Here is a 23,895-nt window from a genome sequence, read left to right as displayed (position 1 = left end):
CCACTGCTTTCTGTAGGCTGAAATTCATTACATAAAACTCATTATGCAATATGTAACACTCTTACTAGGAAAAAGTGTTAGGAAGACATTTTTACTCTCTAATTGGATTTGTGATTATTTAATTAAAGAAAATAATAGATCATATATTCAGACTTTAAAATGGCTTCAAAACTGGTAGGGCTATAGGAAAACCATTTGGTACAGAGTTTTAACAATTGGGGGTGGTTGGGTTTGGTGGTTCTAAGGTCAGGGGGGCTAGGAATATCTGAATCTTGTTTTATGCCATAGTTCCTCCTCCTTTGACATTTGGGAGGGTGATACACAACAGAGCTATGTTAACTGGAAAGTGAAATATGTTAATAATTTACTGTGAAATAAACTTGGGTTTCAAATTCTAATGCTAAGAATACTGGTGAGCTAGGCCTAGGCCCAAACCCAGATGTCAGTTCTCATCACACAGTCAGGAGGGAAGGGGCAGAGGGAGGTGGCCAGAACGTGGGCCTGATCTGGCCACTTCTGCCACTTGAGTAGAGAATTCTAAGTATGTTAGAATTGCCATGATTGACTTAGACCACTGGTTCCTAAACAAAGCAAAGTGGCTAGGTTGCCTCCTTTCTAGCAGTGACATCTGGCTGTTCTGCAAGGGAGAGAAGGGCCCCATTCCCTACAAGATCTCAGTAACCTCCATAATTCTTTCAGCCCACAGTAGAGGGGTAGCATGGGGGGAGCAGGTGTGAGTAGGGGTGCTCGGAGCGCCTTTGCTTAGCGCCAGTATGAACTAGAACACACCATTCCTTCTCTGGGAGGGCATCAACCACCACCTGGATACCGGTGTTTCTTGAATACATGTGTGGCTTACATTTAATCAACAATTGGCTTCTTTTGTTTCTAGGGAACACACAAGGTAAGAGAAAGTATGTGTTTCGGCAGGAACTTGATTTTGTTCATGGCTAAATCATCAGCTCCTAAATTTGTGCCTGATAAATAGTAGGCCCTGAATAAATGTTTGCAGAATGAATCCAAGAGGCCTCTGCTGGGGCGGTGGGGGGCCAGAGTGGAACGAGCTATAATGAACACAGCCACTGAACAAAGCACAGGAACTCTCAAGGCCAGGCTTTGCAGGCTGGCCTGGGGGACATGCTAAAGTTGGACGATGGCCCTTGGGTGCATGCTCTGGGTCTTAACTCCAGAGCTGAATCTCTGGAGGGCCACAGGTAACAAACTTTGTTAAGGAAAACAGGCTTCCTAGGAAAGTGTTGAACTATCCTTTAGGGATCAAGATTAGGAATTCGTAGATCTGATATTTTGTATTGTCCATGCAATGTTTGACAAATTGATTGCTTTTATTGAAAAGTCCCATAAAACTTTAACCTCAATTTTCTATGTAAAAATTGGAAGATTTGGCAAAGTTGGGTCTCTGGCAGTCCCTTCTGGGCCCAGCAAACTTTGTTTGCATCTTCCCCTTCACTACTTCCTCATTGTTCTTTCTGTTTCTCTTTTAACTAACTATTGGGAGAGCCCCCTACCTGGTCTCTCATCATGTTCTTGCCTTTCACACAGTTTCGAGAGCAGTATTTTAAGACAGGACTCTGCTCCTGCACCTCCTGATTAAAGCCCTTTACTGGCTGGTGCTGATCACATGCTGAGAATCACTCATATGCCTGCAAAGACTTGCCTGGCCCTAGCCACTCTGTCTCTCTGTTGTTGCCCCCCCTTAATGCCTTATATTCACCTAGTACCCCATGGGGACCCAAGCATCTTGGACTTAACTGAACATAACTAAACTCCCAGTTTTCAACCCAAACTTGTGCCTCCCTAGGGTCCTTCCAGCCAATGTCAACTACATTCTGGACCCCTCTCTTTCTTATACAGCCCACAAAAATCTTGCCAACACTATCTTCAAAACACATCCCGGATCCGACCGTCTCATGAATCCAGATGTCATTGCCACCTCACATACCTTCTCTATGCTCTTGTCATCTCCAGAGCGATCCTTTGATCCTTTAAACAGGAAGTCAGATCATGGTCCATCTCCTTGTGATTCTCCGGTGGCTTACCTTTCCACTCAGTGTGAAATCCCAACTTTGAGTTCTGACCCTCACCCAGCCACACCCTGCAACTCATCTGTTCCAACATGCTCTGTGCTTGTGGGGCTCCTTCTTGCCCCAATCTGGGGTGCTCTTCCCCAAATCCAGATGCCTTGCTTCCTCACTCCTGATTCTGCTGAAAGATTATCTTAAATTAGCACACTTCCCTCCATTACCCCATATTTAATACAGGACTTAGAATGGTGGTGGACACCTGTGGGTAGTTAGAAATCTTAAATACGTGTAGAGTGAAAGAATGAACACTGCCCCTTGAGCGACCATGCCTCTCTTTACCTTAAGGACGCCGGTTACATTGTCTCTTTGTCCAAGGTGGTCCAACAGAAACCAAATGCAGCAGGTGTCATTTAAAATTTCCTAGTAGTTGCCCTGGCTGGTGTGGCTCAGTGGATTGAGTACCAGTCTGTGAACCGAAAGGTTGGCAGTTTGATTCCCAGTCAGAGCACATGCCTGCATTGCCTACCAGATCCCCAGCTGGGAGCATGCAAGGGGCAACCAATCGAGGTTTCTCTCCCTTTCTTTCTCCATCTCTTCCCTGCTCTCTGAAAAGAAATAAAACCTTTTTTAAAAATTAAAATTTCCTAGCAGCTATGATCAAAAACAAACAGGTAAAATTAACTTCAACACTACATTTAATGCTATCATTCAAAATACTATCATTTCCACATGTAATACACATTAAAAATTTACTTGTGAGATATTTTACATTGTTTTCTTCTTGGAACTAAGTGTTAGAAATCTAAAGAGTATTTTATATTCAGAGCATACGTCAATTTGGGCTTGCCACATTTCCAATGCCTAATAGTCATATGTGGTTAGGGGCTATCTTACTGTACACCAGACCTAGAATGCCCTCCCTACCATAACTTAGTCATTTAACTCTTTCTCAACCTTCTGACAGCAGCTCAAGTGTAAATGCCTTAGAAAAACCTTCTGTAAGCCACTCTCCAGATTAGACCTGATTTTCACTGTTGTTTAATAACTCCATATACTTCTCCTTCAAATCACTTTTCACAGCTTGTAACTAGGTACTTTTATGTCTATTTGATGAACATGTTTTTCCTTCTTGATAAAACATTACCTGCTGGTAGACACTAGACCTGTTCTGTTCCTGTTGAATTCCCAGTGCTTGATATAGTGTCTGGCATACAGCAGACACTCAAAAACATTTCTAAAAAAGTGTATATTTATTTATTTTTAGAGAGAGGGGAAGGAAGAAAGAGAGGGAGAAAAACACTGACATGAGAGTGAAGCATCAATTGGTTGCCTCTGGAACATGCTGCCCCTACCAGGGACAGAACCTACAACTCAGGCATGTGCCCTGATGGGGAATCAAACTGGTGACCTTTCGGTTCAATAGACAGCACCCAACCAACTGAGCGCACCAGTAAGGGCTCAATAAACATTTTTAAACTAATTCATTAAATGGCTTAATCCTTTCCTTTTGCTTTGCATTTCTTTTTGCTACTGTATTCTTACTTTCTAGTTAGAGGTTCTGCTTCTGTAGAACTTCGTTTTGCTTTTATCTTATTTTCAGATTGTTTCCAAGGCAAATTGCCTCGTTATTCATATTTCTGACTTAAATTTCTGGAGAATATTTGATTAGCTAAGGTCAGTGTTTTTCATATTTTCCTAAGGATAAGTATTGTCAGGGACAAAAAAACAAGACAAAACCAAACCCCCAAACAAACAAACTTCTAGTTCCCCCTTATTTAGACTGATACAATAGGTGGGTATGGAATCTGGAGTCTAAATTTTATCAATTGTACTGGGCAATTCCCGTTTAAAAATCCTCACCTGAGGATATGTTTTCATGGATTTTACAGAGGACGGGGGAGTGCATAAAGACGAAGGGGGAGAGAGAAAGATGCAGAGACCGGGAGTGGAACTCACATTTTGGTGTGTGCGGGTTGATGCTCCAATAGACTGAGCTACTCGGCGAGGGAAATTCTTTTTCTTTTTAATTTTATTAAAAGAATTATTTATTTATTTTTTAGAGAGACGGGGAGGGAGGAAGAGAGGGAAATACCGATGATGTGTTGCCTCTAGATAGAAACTCAGGTATGTGCCTTAACAGGGGTGGGGGGCGGTGAGTGTCAAACCCCAAACCTTGGCACATACTAGGAAGATGCTCTAAACAACTGAACTACCTTGCCAGGGCTTGCCAAATAATTCTTAAAATGAGGCAGATATAGGTACTTTTGCATCACCTTTTTATGGTTGCTCGCCAGCCGATGCATGGGGTTGCTGTTATTGTGAGGTGTCCTTCCTCATCCAGGAAAGTTATTGGTTGGGAGTGGGAAGAGCAGATTCTGGCTTCCCAGAAAAATCTGGAAGATTGGTTATAGCACAATCACTACTTCCAGTTTCCTAGTGGCAACATGAGCATTTAATGTGGTGTCAGACTGCTCTGGCCAGGTAGCTCAGTTGATTAGAGCGTCTCCAATAGCCAAGGTTGTGGGTTCGATCCCCAGTCAGTGCACATACAGAAATAAGGCAATATAAGCATAAGTTAAGTAGAACAAATTAATGTTTCTCTTTCTCAAAAAATTAACAAGCAAACACAACTGGGTCCTGACGCAGCCGCAAACGAGGCGCCACCGCACCACCTCATCAACAGCTCCGTGCTTCGCGGGCTCACGTGGGTTGGTGAACTACTCCGCGGCCGATTTGTTTTGACACGTTTCTCAGACTATTGCCAAAGGCCGCCAGTCCCTGTCGACTTGGTGCTGCGCTTAAACAGACTCACATTCCGTCTCTCAGCTCCTTAAACGCCCAGTCCTGGTTCTCTACAGTTCCCCGCGTCGCTTCCGGTACTTAAAAAGGCCGATTGTCACGTCTGAGAACGAAAAAACCCACCCTCCTCCTTTGCGACTTACATAGCCAATCCAAGGGCTAACTAACCCAACGTCCCGTGCGCCTGAACGCACGACCTTGACCAATCCGTCCCAGGACGTCCTTCTAGTCCCGCCCCAGGTCTGTCACAAAAGCTGTCAATCTCCCTGTCGCCCCTTCACCCCACGTGCACTTCCTCCCTGACGTCGTGACGTTTGCAGTCCTGTGCCCAGCGCAGCGGGCCAATGGCGGTGACGGATACGGCGGGCCAATGGGCGGTGGCGTCTCATGAGTCCGGCGCCCGCCGCAGTCTCCGCGGGTCCCGGAGCCAGAGGCCGCCCGAGCCGGATCGCGATGGAGCGAGGGCCACAGGCGGGGAGGCGCCGCCGCGGAGCGCGCGGCCTAACGCCCCCTCAGTGAGCGCCCGAGTCGCTGCGGCGCCACCGAGCTCGGTCGCGCCCGAGGGGCCGCCTCGCCGGCCTCGGAGCCCGCGCCGCCTCCGTCGCCTTCCCGCGCGGGCCGCGGGCCGGGAGCCGGGTCGGGGCTGCATGGCCTCGCCTGCGCGCCGCCGCTGAGCCCGCGGAGCCGCGCCGCCCGGAGTCGGGTGAGAACAGCCGCCGGGGCTGGAGTCTGGTGGGCAGCGGGTCGTGGGACGGTCTCGCGGCCTGCAGGCCTTCCCGGCCGGGCAGAGCAGCACGACGGGCTCCGGCGGGCCAGGGGTCAGGGCAGCTGCGAGGGGCCAACGGGGGCCTCCGGGCGGGCCTGGGGACCTGGGGCATCAGTGAAGGACTGATGGCGGAGCTGCAGGCGGGCCTAGGGTGTTTGGAGCAACCCTGAGGGATTGAGGGTGGACTCCTGGTGGGCCTGGGCAACCCTGAATAGTTGTGAGTGGCCGATGGAGGGCTTCGGGTGGGCCCGAGGGCCTGGAGCAGTCGTCAGGGGCTGATGGGAGGTCTAGGCGAGCCTGGGGGCCTTGAGGGAATGAGGTGCTGTGAATGGCTTCTGGGTGCTTCTAGGGGGGCCCAGGGCAGCCGTAAGGGACCGATGGGGGGCTTCGGGTGGTCCTGGGGAGCTTGGGGCAGCCCTGAGGGACTGAGGGTAAACTTCGGGTGGGCTGGGGGGCCCGGAGCAGCCGTGAGGAACCGACGCGGGGCTCCGGGAGGGCCTGCGGCTTCGGCGAGGGGCCGACGGGGGGCTCCGGCAGGGCTTGGGGTAGCCGAGAGGGGCTTACGGTGGCTCTGGGACGGTCCAGGGCAGTAGTAAGGGGCTGAGGGTGGGTTCCGAGCGGACTTTGGGACCCGCGGGGTCTGGGGAGCGGTGAGTAGCGTACGGGGGATCTTTGGGGCGGGCCCGGGGGTCTGGCCAGCCGCGAGGGGCTTACGGGGGACTGCGGAGTGGATCTGAGGGCCTTACGGGGGACTGCGGGGTGGATCTGAGGGCCTTACGGGGGACTGCGGGGTGGATCTGAGGGCCTTACGGGGGTTCCAGTTGAGCCTGGAGGCACCCGTGAGGGGCCGACAGTGGGCTTGGGAGCCCGGGCAGCCTTGAAGGACTGAGGATAGTCTCCAGGGCGGGCCTGGAGGCCCGAAGGGAGCCGTGAGGGTCTGAGAGTGGGTTCCGGGGCGGGCCTGGGCAGCCATGAGGGGCTGACGGTGGGTCTGGGGGGCCTGGAGTATTCTTCAGGAGCTGATAGAAGGCGTTAGAGGTGAGATTTGGGGGGATGCTGGGGGTTGGGGGGCTCAGTACAGACGTGAGGGGCTAAGGGGTGGGGCTGGGCGCCCAGGGCAGCTTTAAGGGCCTGTTGGGGGCCGCTGGGTGGGGCTGGGAGGCCCCGGTAGTTGTGAGGAGCTAGGGTGGGCTCGGGGGGTCCAGGGCACCTAGGGAGAGCGGGCGCCGACCTCTGACCCTGCGGGAGGGGCGCCTTCACGGTAGCGGCGGTAGTTGTTATTCCCAGTGTCCCTATTATTATCGCTGTTTTGAAATGGGAGCTGGCGGGTTTCGGGCTCTGAGCCGGAGAGGGCGGGCGAGCCGGGGCCCTGTAGGGAAAGTGGGGGCGCCGGGGTTGCAGGAGGCGCGCGTGGGCTCGCAGAGGGGCAGGAATTCGGGGCAGCAGCGTAGAGGGTGTTGTTTGGGGGGAGGGTAGGCGGGACTGGGGGGCGGGTGGGAGGGAAGCAGTGGCGGCTGCAACAGCAGCCCTTGGCCTCCAGGAACAATGTGAGACGTTGCCTGAAATGTTAATTTCCGTTCCTCATTTCATCATCCCCTGGCAGGGCGGTGGGGGGGAGGGGTTGTGTGTGTGTGTGTGTGTGTGTGTGTGTGTGTGTGTGTGTAGGGGAGCGAGGGGGAGAGGGAGGGAGGGGGGTGAGAGAGAGAGAGAGAGAGAGAGAGAGAGAGAGAGAGAGGGAATGTGTGTGTGTGGTTGTGTGTGGTTGGCCCTGCCTCATGGATTCAGTCCCCTCTCAAAGAGGGATTGTGCTGTTAAATCCTGTATCCCCGCCATCTTGGGGGGAGTCTTAATTTTTTGAAGTCTGCCCTGTTCCTGGTGCCCCATCAAAGCTTTCTACTTCTGTTGTGTTTTTGGAAAATCAGTCTTGTATCCTGGCTTCCAAGAAGTTTTTGGAAGATAAAGCTGGTCTGAGAGGGCCTTATGCTTTGAAAACCATCTTTTTTCCCCTAATATTTAAGGTGCAACATACTTAGGTTTCATGGTTTGTACAAGTTATGAGACGATTTATATCTGTTTGCAAGAACAGAGTGGTTCTGGAAATTTTCTATATAGAGAAATCAAGTTTCAGGCTTTACTGTGTTTTGAGTTTCCTAAAATGATTTAAGCAATATCCTTAACATTTCTTTTCAACTGAGGAGTAAAACTGTGCCTGGTTGTTGAATTGAAAAACTTAGAATATCTTGGTCCTTTTGGTGGGATTATAAGATGAATTAAGCAAAACGATGTAAAATGATATTTCTTGTGGAAAAACGCCATTGAAACAGTTATTATCTTTGGTTTGTGCAAACCCAAAGGCATAACTTGGCTAGTTCTAAATCAGAGACCCTGAGATGGTTTATTTGATGCCTTTGAGACCTTGATTTCTCTTACTAAGTGTTGGCTGTCCTGGAATACCTAGAGTTCTGTTTGTCTTTTTGAGAAATATTGCACAAATATTCTGATACTGCTTTGAAACTGTAGTTTAAGAAAAAGGAAAAACGTCTTGCTCAACTTTGATTGTGACCCTGGAATTGGATCTCTATCTTTGGTTTTTCCTCCCCCACCCTCCATTCAGCTGTTGTTCTCTTTCTGTAGTTTCACGCTTAAAAGCAGGATCTCATTTGATAGGCTGGGCCTCTTGAATGGAATGAGATGGGAGGAAACAAAGACCAAGTTGCTATGACATTTTTTTGTGTTCTTTGTGCATGCTTCTTGAGTTAGTTAAAAAGCTACCCAAAGATGGTGCTAGATTTGATTCAAATTGGAAACTTTCAGAAGTTCTTTTATTCTGAAAATTTTTTATTGTGGTAAAATACACGTAACAAGATTTACCAGAAGTTTGTTTTGTGTCACGTAGTTCTGAATTCTCATTTGCAGTTCTTACTGTGTGTCGGCTTTCTTACTTGGATTGCCACTGTCAGATGTTTTTCTCTAGACCCTCTGTGGACCAGCCATGTTAATAACACTGCACCAGCAGTGTGCCTTTCATCTCTCTAAACCAGATGGGCTGCTTATGACTAGTGGTTGTCATGTTAGCTATAATTATAGTGTTGATACAGTGACAAGTAGAACTTTCTACAAGTAGAGTTAAGGAATACTGAGACTATTTTTCAAGAAGCTTTGTGTGCGTTGGATTTTAAAGTATATTAAACATAGTAAGTTTGTGTTTTTCACATATCAGGAGAGGCTTTTTTTTTTTTTTTTTTTGCTATGGGCAATGAGCTCATTATCAATTAAATAACATAATTAGAGAGTGTCAGTAAATGCTGGTTCAGAGCATAATCTGCATTTGTTGCCAAAATAAGTGTTTGATCTGTCCATAACCCTGTATAAGTCCCTTCATTGGTCAATGGTAAGTGGAATGGATGAGCGTCCTTCAATAGCCAGATATTTGCTAGTTAATAGGTGAAAATGATGATGCATTGCTTGTCTGACCACATGCTGTTAGTTTATTATTGCTGTTTAGTCAGTGCTCTATGGATTGAGCTTGGCTGGTTGATAAACTTTTTGCAAAAATTGAACGAACTCAAATAACTAAAAGTCTTGAAGGGTTTTTAGTGTGTGTTCTTTTAATTCGAATTTCAAATGGGGTTTTTGTGCAATTAAACTTTTTAAATTTTATCTTAAAGCTATGTGAGAGGATATCAATCCTCAGTTCTAGGAACTCGCTTGACAGTTAGAGACAACATATAAAGCCTTTTTAGGTTTAGGAAATGATTGATCCATTTTAACAACTACTTTGTTTATTCTGATAAAGATGTTTCTATTCCCAACTGGCTCTTTTTTCTTGTTCTTCGGTGGGTCTTACTTACGGTATCTTTTAAGCCAGAACCAGACTGAGCTGTGTACTTAAATGCCTATTTTTGTTATTCATCTCTGCTTGTAAAATATGTGTGTATATACATTTATTGATTTTAGAGAAGAGAAGGGGAGAGAGAAAAAGAACAAGAATTGATCAGTTGCCTCCTGTGTGCACCCCAACTGGGGATTGAACCCACAACCTAGGTATGTGCCCTGACTGATAATCGCACCTGCAACCTTTTGGTGTATGGGACGATGCTCCAGCTGAGGCACAGTAGCCAGGGTCATGTGCCTTATTTTTTCATAGCCTTGACTCCTGCTGATTCTGTCTGGATTAGGGTCCTGCTGAGTGTCCATTATTGCCTCCCTTGCAAATCACTCCCCACCCCCAAATCTGCAAGGTAACTCCTGCTTAATCTTTGGGTCTTAGTTAAATATTGCTTCCTCTTAGAGAGCCTTCTTAATCATCACTCCTAAGGAAAGTGGCCACTCACCTTGTTAATAGCCACATAAAACTTAACATAAGTGGTCAAATCTGTAATGATCAGTTTATGTCAGTCCACAGGATAGAAAGACTGTAAGCTTAATGATGATAGAGATAGTTTCTTTGGTCACCCAGGGCTCAGCCTAGGGTATCACACTAGTTGTAGAACTTGCTCAAGAAATATTTTGAATTGTTTGGAGTTTATATATGGAAGTATTTGAGTAATTTTGAAAGGCGAAACTTAGGATCATAAACTTTCATTTATTTGATTGACCAGGAATTACGCTATGTGCACATCAGCCATTTTCCACTTGTTTCCATTATAAATTTGCCTTTACAGTTTAGATAAAGGTGTGGGACATGGCTTTTAACAATGGCACACAAGAGATAAAGGAAAATAACAAAGGAAAGTAAAAGCAGTTTTAGTAGAACTGGTGCTCTTGGGGCCATAGTCCAAGGGTTGCTAAGTGTACGTAGTTTGTTGCTGTTCCGCTCATGGTCCTCAGGAATTTCATCTAGAATTTTGGGTGCCTGGCCACATGTAATATAAAAGGTGGTTTAGCATCCAAGTACAGTGCTTTGAAAGTTTTAGCATTTTATTACTTACTTACTTATTTACTTATTTACTTCCTAACTTATTGTATAAAAAAGTTCTTGGGTGTAGAGGCCAAAGCCTCAGTTTAAATAGAAATTCCCCAGAATGGAGGTGGCCCCTTAACTTTTTCCGCTCCGCCAGTTTTATCATTTTAATAAAGAAAAAATCAGTCTTTTTGGAGGGAGATATATCGCAATAGAGTTGTGTGTTATATTTTCCCATTTATATTGGAAGGAAAAAAAATGAACCATTATGTAACTGACAAAATGGCTGCTTTTGAAAAGACTAATTATGGGTGTAATATAGGTGATAGAGACTTGAGTTCTTGGTTTGGCTACAGTGAGTTGGATTTGTGTAACTTTTAACTTTTTAGGGAGTAAAGGACAAGAGGAATTGGTTGTGGTTGAAAATACTTAAAGACACCATTCTAGAATTTGCTGGTTCTGTGAATATAGAGTTAAATGGGTTTTCAGTGTAAAAGGACTGAAAATCCTGTTGCTGGGCCAAGGCTTCTTTGATGCTATGTATCCCGACCTCTCCTCATCCCTCCCCAGGCCAAAGTTGAGGTGGCTGTCGGGGGACCCATGTTATAGTACTGCCTGGGTGAGGGCAAGATCCAAGTTTCCAGTTCTGCCCTTGACATGTGTGCAGTGAATTATTTATTATCCTGAAAATCTGTAGGCACTCCTTTTTCACTTGTAATGAAACCAATGTGCACCTGTTCACTATATAAAAATGTTGGCCTTTTCTCAACATAAAATGTTTTTGATCACTTCCATCAAAATTTTTTGTTAAGGTTAAATAAAATTCATAAAATTCTCTTCTCCCCCAATGACTTGTTTAACTCTAAATAATATGACCCTTAAGAATGGCTGGAATTGCAATTTAACTTGTAAATACTAACTTTCAGGTGTTTTTCACCTAAAACATAGCAAATAGACTTCTTTTTCTGCTCATAAGTAATGTGTCTCTTCCTTTCCTCCTCCCAATGGTAGTCTTCAGACTGAGAATGCTAATGTCCTGGAATAATGAATATTTCTAAATAACGAGAAGATTGCATAGGGTGCTTGTTTCGTAAGGTTTTGGCTAAAGTTACTGATTATTTTTCCCCCCACTGCATTCATATACAGCAAAATAAAAAAGACTTTCATTTAATTCTGGGTGATAATGTAAACTTGAGATCACTATAGTTATACTGTGTAAACTTATCTAAAATAGAGAAGGTGAGAAAAGCAGTGAGGAACCTTATTACTCTTAAATTAAGCCTTGCTAGTATGTACCACGTTTCTAAATGTGGTTTTACATCCTGTAAAACAGGAAGTAAAAATTAAAAAAACAAAAAAAAAAACCCCAAAGTGACACTCTTGAAGGAATTAACTATAAAAAAAAATTACTGAAATGCCTGGCTAATTAAAGGATGTGCAGAACACTTAAAAAGAAATCTTGCCTTTTTGGATGATTACAGAGAAGAAAACCTGGCATTCAGGGGTCTGACACTTTGAAGAACTTGCAGTATTAGGTTAATATTTCACAATCTCTTGGGTGATTCTGATTTCAAGGAATTTTTAGACTTTGACTTTTCCTTTGTTAGAGGTATATGATTTGTTCCAAATGTATTTAGATTACCCACGTAGGTATTTTCATTACTTTGAGAATAGTCTAATTTAGTGATTACTGTGCTAATACTCAAAATATTTTTTATAGGAATTTCCCCCCCAGCACATGAATCTTTGAATTGTGTTCTTTATCTTTTAGTATAAAACTTAGAAAAGTGATAGGTCCTTTCATTCATAGTTTAAGTAACTTTCAGCAGATGTAACCTTAATGAGAATTACATGCAAACTTTGTTTTTTTCCTTTGTGAAGAGATTAGATCTGATTCTGCTAAACATGGGTTCTTATCAGATGACTGACTTTAAAGAAGATGATGTTGAAGCAATAACTTTAATTTTTTAAAAAGGGTATTTTTAAGTAAAGACCAATGACACAATGAAGTTTTAGAAAGTTGGGGAGAAAATCTCTGTTCTAGAATTGGACTATATAGCCCCTCCTTTTCCTTTTCCTTGATAGTTTTCTTCTGAGCTCCAGTATATGTTCTTTCAGGGGGATGGGACACCTGTAGATGAAGAGTGTGTTAGAAGAGGTGACATAGGAGGTTGTGAGGGTGGAGGGAAAACATGCTCTTAGAATTTGGACAGAGATTCTTTTTAAAAAATATTTTAGTGTTTTCTGCTGCTGCTGTATCAAATTGCCACAAACTAGTGCCTTAAAACAATACAAGTTTATTATTTTACAGTTCTGTAGATGAGAAGCCTAACATGGATTTTACTGGGCTAAAATCAAGATGTCTGCAGGACTGGTTCCTTCTTAAGGCTCTATGAGAAACTGCATTTCCTGGCCTCTTCCATTTTTTTAGAGGCTATTCTCATTCCTTGGCACGTTCCTCCATTCTTTCTCTAAAAAACATTTTTTTTTTTTTTTTTTTTTTGGTATTGCCTTTAGAGAGAAAGGGAGAGAAACATCAACTTGTTGTTCCAGTTAATGATGCATTCATTGGTTTTTGTATGTGCCGTGACCAGGATCAAACCCACAATTTTGGTATGTTGGGATGATGCGCTAACAAACCGAGCTACTAGGTTAGGGGCCTTTCCTATGTTCTTAGAGCCAGCAGTGTTGCATCTCTTTGACCTTCCAAAGCCACAATCCCCTCCCCCACTCTCTTCTGCCTCCCTCTTCCACTTTTAAGGACCCTTGTGATTGTATTGGGCCCACCTGGGTATTCCAGCATACTCTTCCCTGTCTGCTGATTAGTAACCTTAATTCCACCTGCAACCTTAATTCTCCTTTGCTGTGTAATGTAAAGTATCCACAAGTTCCAGGGATTAGAATGTGGCCCTCTTTGGGGGCATTATTCGGCGGACTACACTAGGATTTCATGGATGCTGTTATAGCAAATAAGGTTGGATCTGATCATTGTGCACCTGGCTCTGGTGCTTTTGCTTTGGTTTACCAGAATAGTTCTGATTCTTGGAAAGCCTTAGTGCCATCTGTTAGTATTGTCTGGCATTGATGAGGGATCAGTGAGCGTGGTGGGAAATACACGTCCTGGACAGTTTTGTTTTGTTTAAATAAACTTTTATTTTGGAATAATTTTAGATACACAGAGTTCCATTATGTTCTAAAGAACATATCCAGGTCTTTAATGTTAACTTCTTACATAACAGTGGTAAGGTTCTCCACGCTAAGAAATTAATATTGGTATGTTACTATTTTAATTAAACCCCAGACTTCATTTGGAATTCACCTGATTTTTCTCTAACGTTCTTTTACTGTCTCAGGATCCCAGATTACATTGAGTTGTCATGCTTCCTTACTGCCTTACTGTCTGTAACAGTTTTTCAGTTTTTCCTTATTTTTCATGACCTTGGTAGTTTTGAAGAGTATAATCTTGGGTTTTTTATGTCTTTCTAATCACCCATTTACCACAGTTTTAAAGCACTGTAGAGCTGACATCTGGCTTATCTGACTACTTTTCCAAATGTGGACTGTTAATATAGTGGGGGAAAAAGTTTTGTTTTATGGAGGGGGCTTCTATGGCTAGATAAACTTAGTTTTTTTCCTACTTACACTGATTTAGTCATGTATTTGTTGGTTGCTCACTGTGTGTAAGGCTGTGTTGTAGAAACAGATGACTGGGATGTAACCCTTCCCTGAGATTGGGGAGAAAGATACACTCAGAGGTACTATTGAAAAGAGGCAGGAGTTCAGAGGAGAGAAAGCGGTTCTGGCTCTGTAATCTAGGAGATATAATGGAGGAAGTGCTGTTTAAGAATCAGTGCTCTTTAAGAATTGGTGTAATGTCAGTGTACAGAGAGCAGGGTGAGGCCATTGTAGGCTGGGAAGGCTCTGGACAAAGGCTGGGAGGTGGGATGTAATGTGAGAATGTCCGCTAGACCTGTTTGAACATGGAGCCCATGAAAGAAAATGGTAGCAGATAAAACTAGAAAAGTGGACTGGAGTCAAATTGTATGGGAGTTGGAATGACGATGCCTGTACTTGGTCTCTAAGCCTGCTGAGGAGGAGGCATTATATTGCCTGGGGCAGGACATGATATGTCAGAGTCTGACAGTGGTGGATAGGCCACATGAAAGTCAGAGTGACTGGTGAGTGGAAGGCTTTGCAGTACTTCAGCGCCTAAACTTGGGATGTCAGGAATGAGGCGGCTTCTAGAAATTTGGTGGAGAGAGAATCATGTCAGGGTGGCACTGCTGTGAAAGGAGGTGAATGTAAGGTGGTTGTTTTGTTTTCTAGTTTGTACTTTTACCATTCTCTGCTTTTGGATGAATATCAGGTTTAAAATGTGTCTCACTAGAAGCACTATTATAGTAGGTAGGAAGATCTTTTTCTAGGGAAAAAATGTAAACAGCCAGTTAGAAGTAGACGAAAGGGTTTAAAATTTGTTGCAGGAATAAGACTTGAATTCAGATGAATGGCCAAAATGCTCATCCCAGAAAACTGACCGAGGAGTGAAGTGCGTATAACAGAACCCGGATCAGGTGCTCTCAGTGAGGGAGGGGTGTCTCAAGCAAGTGGAGGAGGATCTCGTAGTGAGAAAGAGGAGTGTGGGCTAACCGATTCCTAAGAGGATCTAGAGAAACTTGAAGTGGGGAAGGGACTCTAAAAGTGGCCTGCATGGGCAAGTTGTAACAACTTAATGGTGTTTTCTAGCTCACATGTATTTATATAAAAAATGCTTTGAAATGAGAGGGTAAGTTGATTCAGAGTGGATAGAATGGGACAAACAGCTGAGGAGCAGTTATTAACAATTTTTTTATTGTAGTTTTTTTCCATTACCATTTAGTCCCATTATTCTCCCCTCCCCCCTAGCAGTCACCACACACTGCTGTCCATGTCCATGAGTCCTTTTGCCTTTTTGCTCAGTCCCTCCACCCCCTAACCTCCCTTCCCTGCTTAGCTGTCATCCTCCTCTGCATCTATGAGTCTGTCTCTATTTTGCTTGTTAGTTCATTTTGTTTGTTAGATGCCACATATGAGTGAAATCATATGGTATTTGTCTTTCTCTGACTGGCTTATTTCACTTAGCATAGTGTTCTCCAGGCCCACCTGTACTGCGATGAGCAGTTTTATTAAAGGACAGGAGAAAGGCAATGGAGAAGAGAGGGCTGGAGGGGGACACTGGAGCATGGTACTGGCTTTCTGTCTTGTGCCTGCTGCATGCCTCACTCCATCTCTGTGCTGTGACAAGCCAGAACGCCCCTGGCCTTGCGATGCTTTGTATTCCGTAAGGAGAATGGGCAGCTTGGTCAGGTGAGGAAATGCTGTCTAGGGAAGTCTGGCAGGCAGAGGCCAAGAGCCTGGAAGTTCCCAGGTGACAGTTTTCAGCTCAGCAGTCATGTAGTTTGAACACCTCTTATGTCCAAGACAGAGTCTGGTCCGTGCCCTCAAGCAGTTTATTTTAGACATATAAACTGCAGGCCAAGGATAGTAATTTTGGGTCTATAGAGGAGGGGCTAGAGATTTTGGGGTCTGGGGAAGTAATCAGCCTGCAGGTGGAGGCTGTGTGGAAGGAATAACAGGTATCTTGTTACTTGCCCAAATTTATAGTTAGGCTTATCTTGGACTTTTGTTTATTTTGTATCTGTCTCTCTCTCTCTCTCTCTGCCTGATATATACTGTGCTTCATAGTTCTATAAACATATCAATAGATACCTAACCAATATGTGCTTGAAAGATCAATCTTAAAAGTCCAAAAAGAGCTTATGGCCTGAGAAAGCCCTGGCAGGAAGTACATAATACTCTATGCAAGGAACATGTAATATGTTAAGCATGTGCCAAACATATTAACTAGTATGAGAGTTCATGATTTGCCTCTAGTCAATAGATTGTAGCCTTTACCCTCCTCTATCATAGCACCAATTATCATGTGCTGTGATCCAAAGAACTTTGTCCTTTGCTCCGTCTGTGGGCGGGCAGTGGTAAAACTCAGGCTTCTAGCTTAGTTAGGGAGCCTTTTGTTGGTTGCTGTCTCTGTTAGGGCCCTGAATTGTGTATAGTTTAATCTCAGATACAGAAATAAATGGAGAACAAAAGTAAATGTTTTGGTCAGCCTAACCTTTGTAGGTGCCCAGGGCAAGGTGCGTTTGAAGAGAGTTACCTCAGGGCCAGGCCTGCATGTGGTATACTAACATTCTTGTATTTATTTTTACTTACACTCTTCACAGTTCTGCTAAATCCCTTTTGTTACCAACCCTTCCAGAACATTAAAGCATTTTACCTTTTATTGGTTGACAACTGTTGTTTATCTGAAGGAGACAACTAGTTTTTACAGTTCTTAACACTGTCACAGGGCTGATTCAACCACTGTCTTTTTTTTTTTTTTTTAATTCTTACCCAAGGATATGTTTATTGATTTTAGAAAGGAAGGGGGAGAAAGAAAGAGACAGAGAAAAACATTGATGTGAGAGAGACACATGGTGATCAGTCACCTCCTGCACGCACCCCCGACTGGGGTTGAACCCACAGCCTAGACATGTGCCCTGACCTGGGGTTGAACCCATAGCCTTTTGGTGCACGGGACAATGTTCCAGTCAGGGCAACCACTGACCTTTCTGGAGATTAGCAGACCACATTTATTTAGAAGCTACAGAGTAGTTCACTCTAAACCTGTAAGTTACCCGCCCCTGACTTAACTGATCACAGCATGGGTGGGGCAGAGGACTCAGGGAAAGTCTCAGGCAGGGGTCATGGCAACTACTGAGCTTCTCTTTGAATTTTGTAAAAATTTAGTTGAGCCAAATAGAGGATCCAAGGTTGGCTTGTTATTGTTTGTTTGTTTGCCCAGGATGCTTTTGAGGGCAATGTTTTCTTTATTTTTCTAAAAAAATTTAAATTTTTAAAATTAATCTTTATTGTATTTTTTCTCCATTACTTACCATTTAGTCCCATTATACCCCCCTGCCCCTGAGGGCTATGCTTCCAGTGAATCAGGTTACATTAAAAAAAAAAAAATAAGATCAGTGGGCTAGCCTTGGCTGGTGTGGCTCAGTAGACTGAGCGCAGGCCTGGGAACCAAGGGGTTGCAGGTTCGATTCCCAGTCAGAAATTGAACACATCAGGAAACATGAGACACATTCACACATTGAGGTTTTTCTTCCTCTCTTTCTCCTTCCCTTCCCCTCTCTAAAAACAAATAAGCAAATAAATAAGTAAATAATAAAATCTTAAAAAAAAATGATCCAGGGGCTAATCAAGGCTATTTTGTTTCTAAGTGTTTGCATGTAGGGCTGAAGTCAGTATGTCCTGGGCTGTTGGGTTTAAGGTGAAGGGTCCCCATCCTCAGACTGTGCTCTTTTTATAGAGTTGTTTGCAGGCTAAAGTCATAAAAGATGTTAAACCATGGCATTTTATTTATACTTATTTTTAAAAATATGAGAAGGGAGGAAGTAAGGGAGGGAGATAAACATCAGTGTGTAAGATATGTAAATGGATTGGTTGCCTCTCACATATCCCCAACTGGGGAACCTGGCTGGTGACCCATGCATGTGCCATGACTGGGAATTGAACTGGTGACCCTTTGGTTCGCAGGCCAGCGCTCAGTCCACTGAGCCATACCAGCCAGGGCTAAATGATGGCATTCTAAATAATAGGTAGAAAGGTACCAGATATATAGTGTGGTTCCACGCTTTACCTGTTTTAAGATGTTAGCTTAAGACCTCCTGGGGAATCTCTAAGTTGGTTGCCAGCATGTAAAGGAATGGGGAGAGATTTCTAGCAAACAGTAACGTTAATGTGTTTCTTCTAGGCATGGGCTGGTATGCCGGTTTTAATTCCCACCCAAACTTCCATTTATAAGGTTTGGGAATTGGAACTATAACCTGTTTCCAACAGAGGGTACTTTTAAACTTCCCATGTAAATATTTGTTTTGGTGTCTAAATTTCTGCTGAAATTGTAATTATTTTTGTCATCTAATAAGATTTAGAGTGGCCCTGGCTGGTGTGGCTTGGTGTATTGAACACACTGGCCTGTGAACCAAAGGGTCACCAGTTTAATTCCCAGTCAGGGCACATGCCTTGGTTGTGGGCTAGGTCCTCAGTGAGGGGCACACGAGAGGCTACCACACATTGATGTTTCTCTCCATTTCTCCCTCCCTTCGCCTCTCTAAAAATGAATGCATAAAATCTTTTAAAAAATAAGATTTAGAGGGGATCGACAAATGAGACTTATTTCACACAAATTTTTCTCTGAATTAAATAAATTCACAGTTTGATCTAGAAGCTTAGACCCTTATTATTAATAATTGATAGTTTGATGAAGTTGATTCCCATGAATATATTCTTCTGGTATTGCTCACTGCATCGTGGGAGAAAAGGTCCTCCCTCAGCTAGTGGTTCTTTCTGGCTCCCATCATAGGGGAGGGCATACCCGTTTTCTTGCCTAAGGGCCCCAGTATATGGCTGATAGGTTTTGGCAGGTGGAGCATGGTGTGGGTGAGGCATTGGTTTTAGGTTTCACCCCCATATGGACCTATTTTTCAAGTGTTCTGATTTGATTAAGTAATAAAAAATTACCCCTTGGAATGTAAAATGTAAAAGTCAAGTCCATACCAGATGTTGGTGAATTTGTACTAATGTTTTATTGTTAACATTGTTCTTATTTTTGTTTTTTTCTTTTTGTTTCATGTACCTTTTTAAAATAAGTTCATGCATAGCAAGTTCATTCACATCAACAAAGTGAAAAAGCCAATAGAATGGGAAAAATATTTGCAAACCATGTATCTGATAAGAGCCAAAATATTCAAAATATATGAAGACGTTATACAACTCAGTAGCCAAAAAAAAATAAAATAAAATAAAAAATGGGCAAAGGACCTGAATGGACATTTCTCCAAAGAAAATATGCGAAAGGACAACATGAAAAGATGTTCAACATCACTAGTCATTAGGGAAATGCAAATTAAAACCACAGTGACATGTTACATCACACCTTTTAGAACAGCTGTCATAAAAATGATGAGATGTTTTCTCAGTATCTTTGCATTTTAACTTTGTTAATGTCAGTTTTACAGTTTTATACAGTCAAATATACTGATGTGCTCCTTTTTAATTTGTGTTGTTATAGAAAGTTCTTTCCCAAATAAAGAGAAAATACTCAACATGCTGCTTTGATTTTTAATGGATCCAAATTTTTACATATACTACATTTTTAAAAATTTGTTGATTTTGAGAGAGGGAGAGAGATTGATTTTTTGTTGTTGTTGTTCCACCCATTTATGTATCCATTGGTTGATTCTTGTATGTGCCCTGACCAGGGATTGAACCCACAACCTTGTCCTATCCAGGTGATGCTCTAACCAAGTGAACTATCTGGCCAGAGCCTTACATGTACTTTTTTATTCCTCTGCAGTATATTCCATTAGATTTCCAACATAAGATATTTTTTTGTATTTCTGTACTCCCCCCCCCCCCAAACTTCAGAAATGTATAAGTATAGAATTTAAATCAGTGGGCAAATATATATAACTTTTAATAAATTATGCAAATCCATTTGGGGAAAAACATATGCTTACTTCATAGTATGTATAAGGATGGATTTCACATGGATATATGTGTATTAGGAAAATATTTTTATCAAGAAAATACGAACTACAAGTGTAGCTCTCAGATAAATACCAAGGCAGATTATCTACACCTGGACAGTTTGCTAGCATTGAATTAAAGTAAAATAAGTATGATTAAGATAGCATCTTCATGCCCTGGCTGGTGTGGCTCAGTGGCTTCAGCGCCGGCCTGCAAACCAAAGGGTCACTGGTTCAATTCCCAGTCAGGGCACATGCCTGGGTTGCAGGCTAGGTCCCCAGCAGGGGGTGCATGAGATGCAACCACACATTGATGTTTCTCTCCCTCTCTTCCTCCTTCCCTTCCCCTCTCTAAAAGTAAATAAATAAAATCTTAAAAAAAAAAAGATAGCATCTTCATTATATTGGTAAAATATTGATACAGTATTTATATACTGTTGTCTATATATACAATTGTGAAATCTTTTTTACTGTTCATGAAAGTTTCTCTAAAAGGTTGGTTATAGTTGATTGTTCTGACTAGGACTCAGCTATATCCCAATGCAAGATTTTTATTTGAATAAAAAATGGCCCAGCCCTGGCCAGCGTGGCTTGGTTATTTGTCTTCCCACAAAGTGAAAGGTCTCTGGTTCGATTCCTAGTCAGGGCCCATGCCTGGGTTTTGGGCTTAGTCCCCTGTTGGGGCGCGTGCGAGAGGCACGTGATTTGATATTTTTCACACACATCAATGCTTCTCTCTCTTTCTCACTCTCTCTCAAAATCTTAAAAAATGGCCTATGATTTGAAATAATTATATAGATTTATATTTATGATTAATATAAATAGTAATTTATGTTACATGAAGGCATATAAAAATAAGTGTTATAGAGACAGGGAGAAAATACAACACCATTTATGATGAATTTAGGTACCTTTTTGCAGAACAAATAGAGCACAAGTGCTCCAACTGCTGTGCATTTCACTATGTACCATACACTGGGGCTTTCCCTGTCATGTGTCATGGGGCTTGCACTGCCCTATGCATCACATATTCCAAATTATTACAGTTGGAGTAATAGCCTCAGTGAATCAAGATCTCATAAAAACCTAGATGGCAAGGGTAAAATGTGCAGTGCTATATAAAAAGACAAATGGTGGAAGATGAAAACAAGTGAACAGTGAAGATACCTGTAAGAGGTTTCACTCTGATGGCAATAAAATGCCAAGGAAAACAGTTAGTTGCCTTTTTCTCATCAAATGAATTTGTTATTTGTACATAATTACTGTTGGTGGGGGTATAGAAAGACGGCAGACTGATAGTCCTGAGGGAGTGTAGATACTAAATATGTACAACCATTCTGAAGTCAATTTCAGGTCCACCCACAATCTTCACAATTATCACAACCACAGAATAAAGCAAATGTTTAATCCATAGTGAGGTAAATACAGATAAAATGGGGAGAAGGTACATATCCTCTCTTTAGTAGAATCTCAGTTAATAAATGTATAAGGAAGGATGGAAATAAAACACTATTGGGCAAACAAAAAAAATTCATGCAGAGATGTGGAAGCACAATGATGGCAGGAATGTAAATTGGTGCAGCTACTATGGAAAACAGTATGGAGGGCCTTCAAAAAATTAAAAGTAGGTTTATAGTTAAGAGTACATGAAACTTTATTCTTCTGTTACTGTAATCACAACCTGCATGGTTTTTTTCCATATGAGCAATTGCAAACCTTCTTTTGCCCATCTCTGTGTGATCCAGCAATTCCACTTCTTGGAATATCCAAAGGAAACAAAAACACTAACTTGAAAATATATATGCACCCTCATGTTTACAACAGTATTATTCCCAATAGCTAAGACATGGAAACCACCCAAGTGTCCATTGATGGTTGATTGGATAAAGGAGTTGTGGTATATGTATACACAATGGAATATTATCAACCATAAAATGGAGGAAATCACCATTTGTGACAATCTGGGTGGACCTGGAAGACATTAGACTAAATGAAGTAAGTCGAGAATTAAGACAAATACTATACGATCTCACTTATATGAGGAATCTAAAAACAAAACAAAAAGAAAAACCCCAAAACCAAAAAAATCAGACTCAGAGATCAGATTTATGGTAACCAGAGATACGGAGGATGAAGGGAGGGGGAATTGGAGGAATGGTCAATAGGATACATATTTCAGTTATAAAGAAGTCTTAGGGATGTATTGTACAACACGATGACTATAGCTAATACTGCTGTATGAGGTATAGGAAAGTTAAGAGAGGAGATCCTAAGAGTTCTTATTACAAGGAGGACACATTTTTGTTCCTTTTTTCTTTCTCTTTATTGAATCTCTATGAGAAGGTAGATGTTAGACAAACATCTGTTGTGGCAGTCATTTCATAATAAATGTAAACCTAACCTTCATGCTATATGTTTTATACTTACACAGTGACATAGGCCAATTACTTTTCAATAAAACTGGAAAAAAATTTTAAAAAGACATTAATTCCAAGATCTAAGTAGTGCTCACCCAGTAACAGGAGTACCATTTAAAAAACTGCTTGGGTTGCGGGGGGGGCGGGGGGGGGCATTGGATTTCCCTCCCTGTTGGAGGGTTTTGGCAGCCTCTCCCTTTGACCTACCTCTAGGCTTCTTTCTCTGTCATTGTTGCTGGAGTGTGAGTTTATCTGTCTGTGCTATTGCTTTGAAAGGTAATTTAAAGGTAAATACATGTCTATAAACTGAATATGTTGAAAGGCAAATATCAAATGCTGACTAATCAAGGGAAGTGGGTTTTTCAGGCTGCTTTCAATAGCCCTCAGTTTTATTAAAAGTAATTTCTGAGTAGTGAGACTTCTTTTAATATCAAAAAAAATTTGTTTTATACAAGAGGCAAATCTGCCTTATAATTAATGCTTTCCTAGTGGCTACACTTTCCTGAGGTCGGTTATCTGACACCAGAACCTCTTAAAGACCATGAATCTCAAGGTACTGAGTGTTGGGTGGGGGACCCACTGGCAACAGAGGGACACATTGTTCATGAATGTTATCAAAGATGGGATGTTGACCTGGTATGGGGTCATTTTTATGTGAGGACTCAAGTGTGTCACTGTAGGACAGCTCAATTCAGGCACGTTTAGCTTTCCAGACTTACCTTATCCTGGAAAACTTCGGAATAGTCAGTTTCATTCTGTTGAGGTGTGGTTCTTTGATGTTAGAGTTATGGGAATATGGAGTTTTCATTAACCATCAGAGATTGTTGATGAGAAGTCCTAATGAGAAATGTCATAGGAATAAGCTGCCAGTTATAGCGAGATGATGCAGGAAAGGGCTTGAGAATGGCTTTCCCCCAGACAACAGATGGAAGAAGAGTGTGGCCCGAAGGGAGGGCAGCCTCCAGCTGGTGTATGACTCTTGAGCACGTTGAGATGAAGGGGACGCATGTGGATGCTGTTTGGCTGCTTATGTGAGCAGGAGATCCAGGTTGCTTCTAGGGGGCAGTCTGTGAGACCTGAGACCTGATCTCTCTGGGATATTGTGTGCTGACATGGGCTGGGGGAATGTTCACGTGTGGGATGGAGACATTACATCATGTTGGTTGACATATATGGGTCTGTCTTTTCTACTGAGATGTTTAGAATAGGATGTCTTATTTTCAGTTTGGCTTCCAGTTTTTGTCTCCCTCCGTTTTTTATTGTTGCAGTCAGTGTCTGGTAGAGTGGTTGTTTTTATGTACATTCCTTTTTGTCAGACCCTGGCCTTAAACATAGGGTCTTTAAATCATGGGGGTGT

General features: G+C 42.7%; 1 protein-coding gene across 2 annotated transcripts in view; it reads left to right on the top strand.

The window, feature by feature from the left end:
• The first annotated feature begins 5,249 nt into the window (after positions 1 to 5,249).
• The window catches only part of ANKRD11 (ankyrin repeat domain containing 11), a 213,681-nt gene continuing 195,035 nt past the window's right edge, over positions 5,250 to 23,895 (top strand). For both annotated transcript variants that reach the window (XM_054588966.1, XM_054588967.1), the window contains exon 1: positions 5,250 to 5,544. The gene's annotated coding sequence lies outside the window, so the exon portion shown is untranslated. The remainder of the gene's footprint in view (positions 5,545 to 23,895) is intronic.

This window comes from Pteronotus mesoamericanus, unplaced genomic scaffold, assembly GCF_021234165.1.
Source record: "Pteronotus mesoamericanus isolate MK-2021 breed Mesoamerican mustached bat unplaced genomic scaffold, CSHL_Meso_final scaffold_165, whole genome shotgun sequence".
In the NCBI taxonomy this organism is placed as follows: domain Eukaryota; kingdom Metazoa; phylum Chordata; class Mammalia; order Chiroptera; family Mormoopidae; genus Pteronotus; species Pteronotus mesoamericanus.
This window is presented reverse-complemented; position numbering and strand designations above follow the sequence as displayed.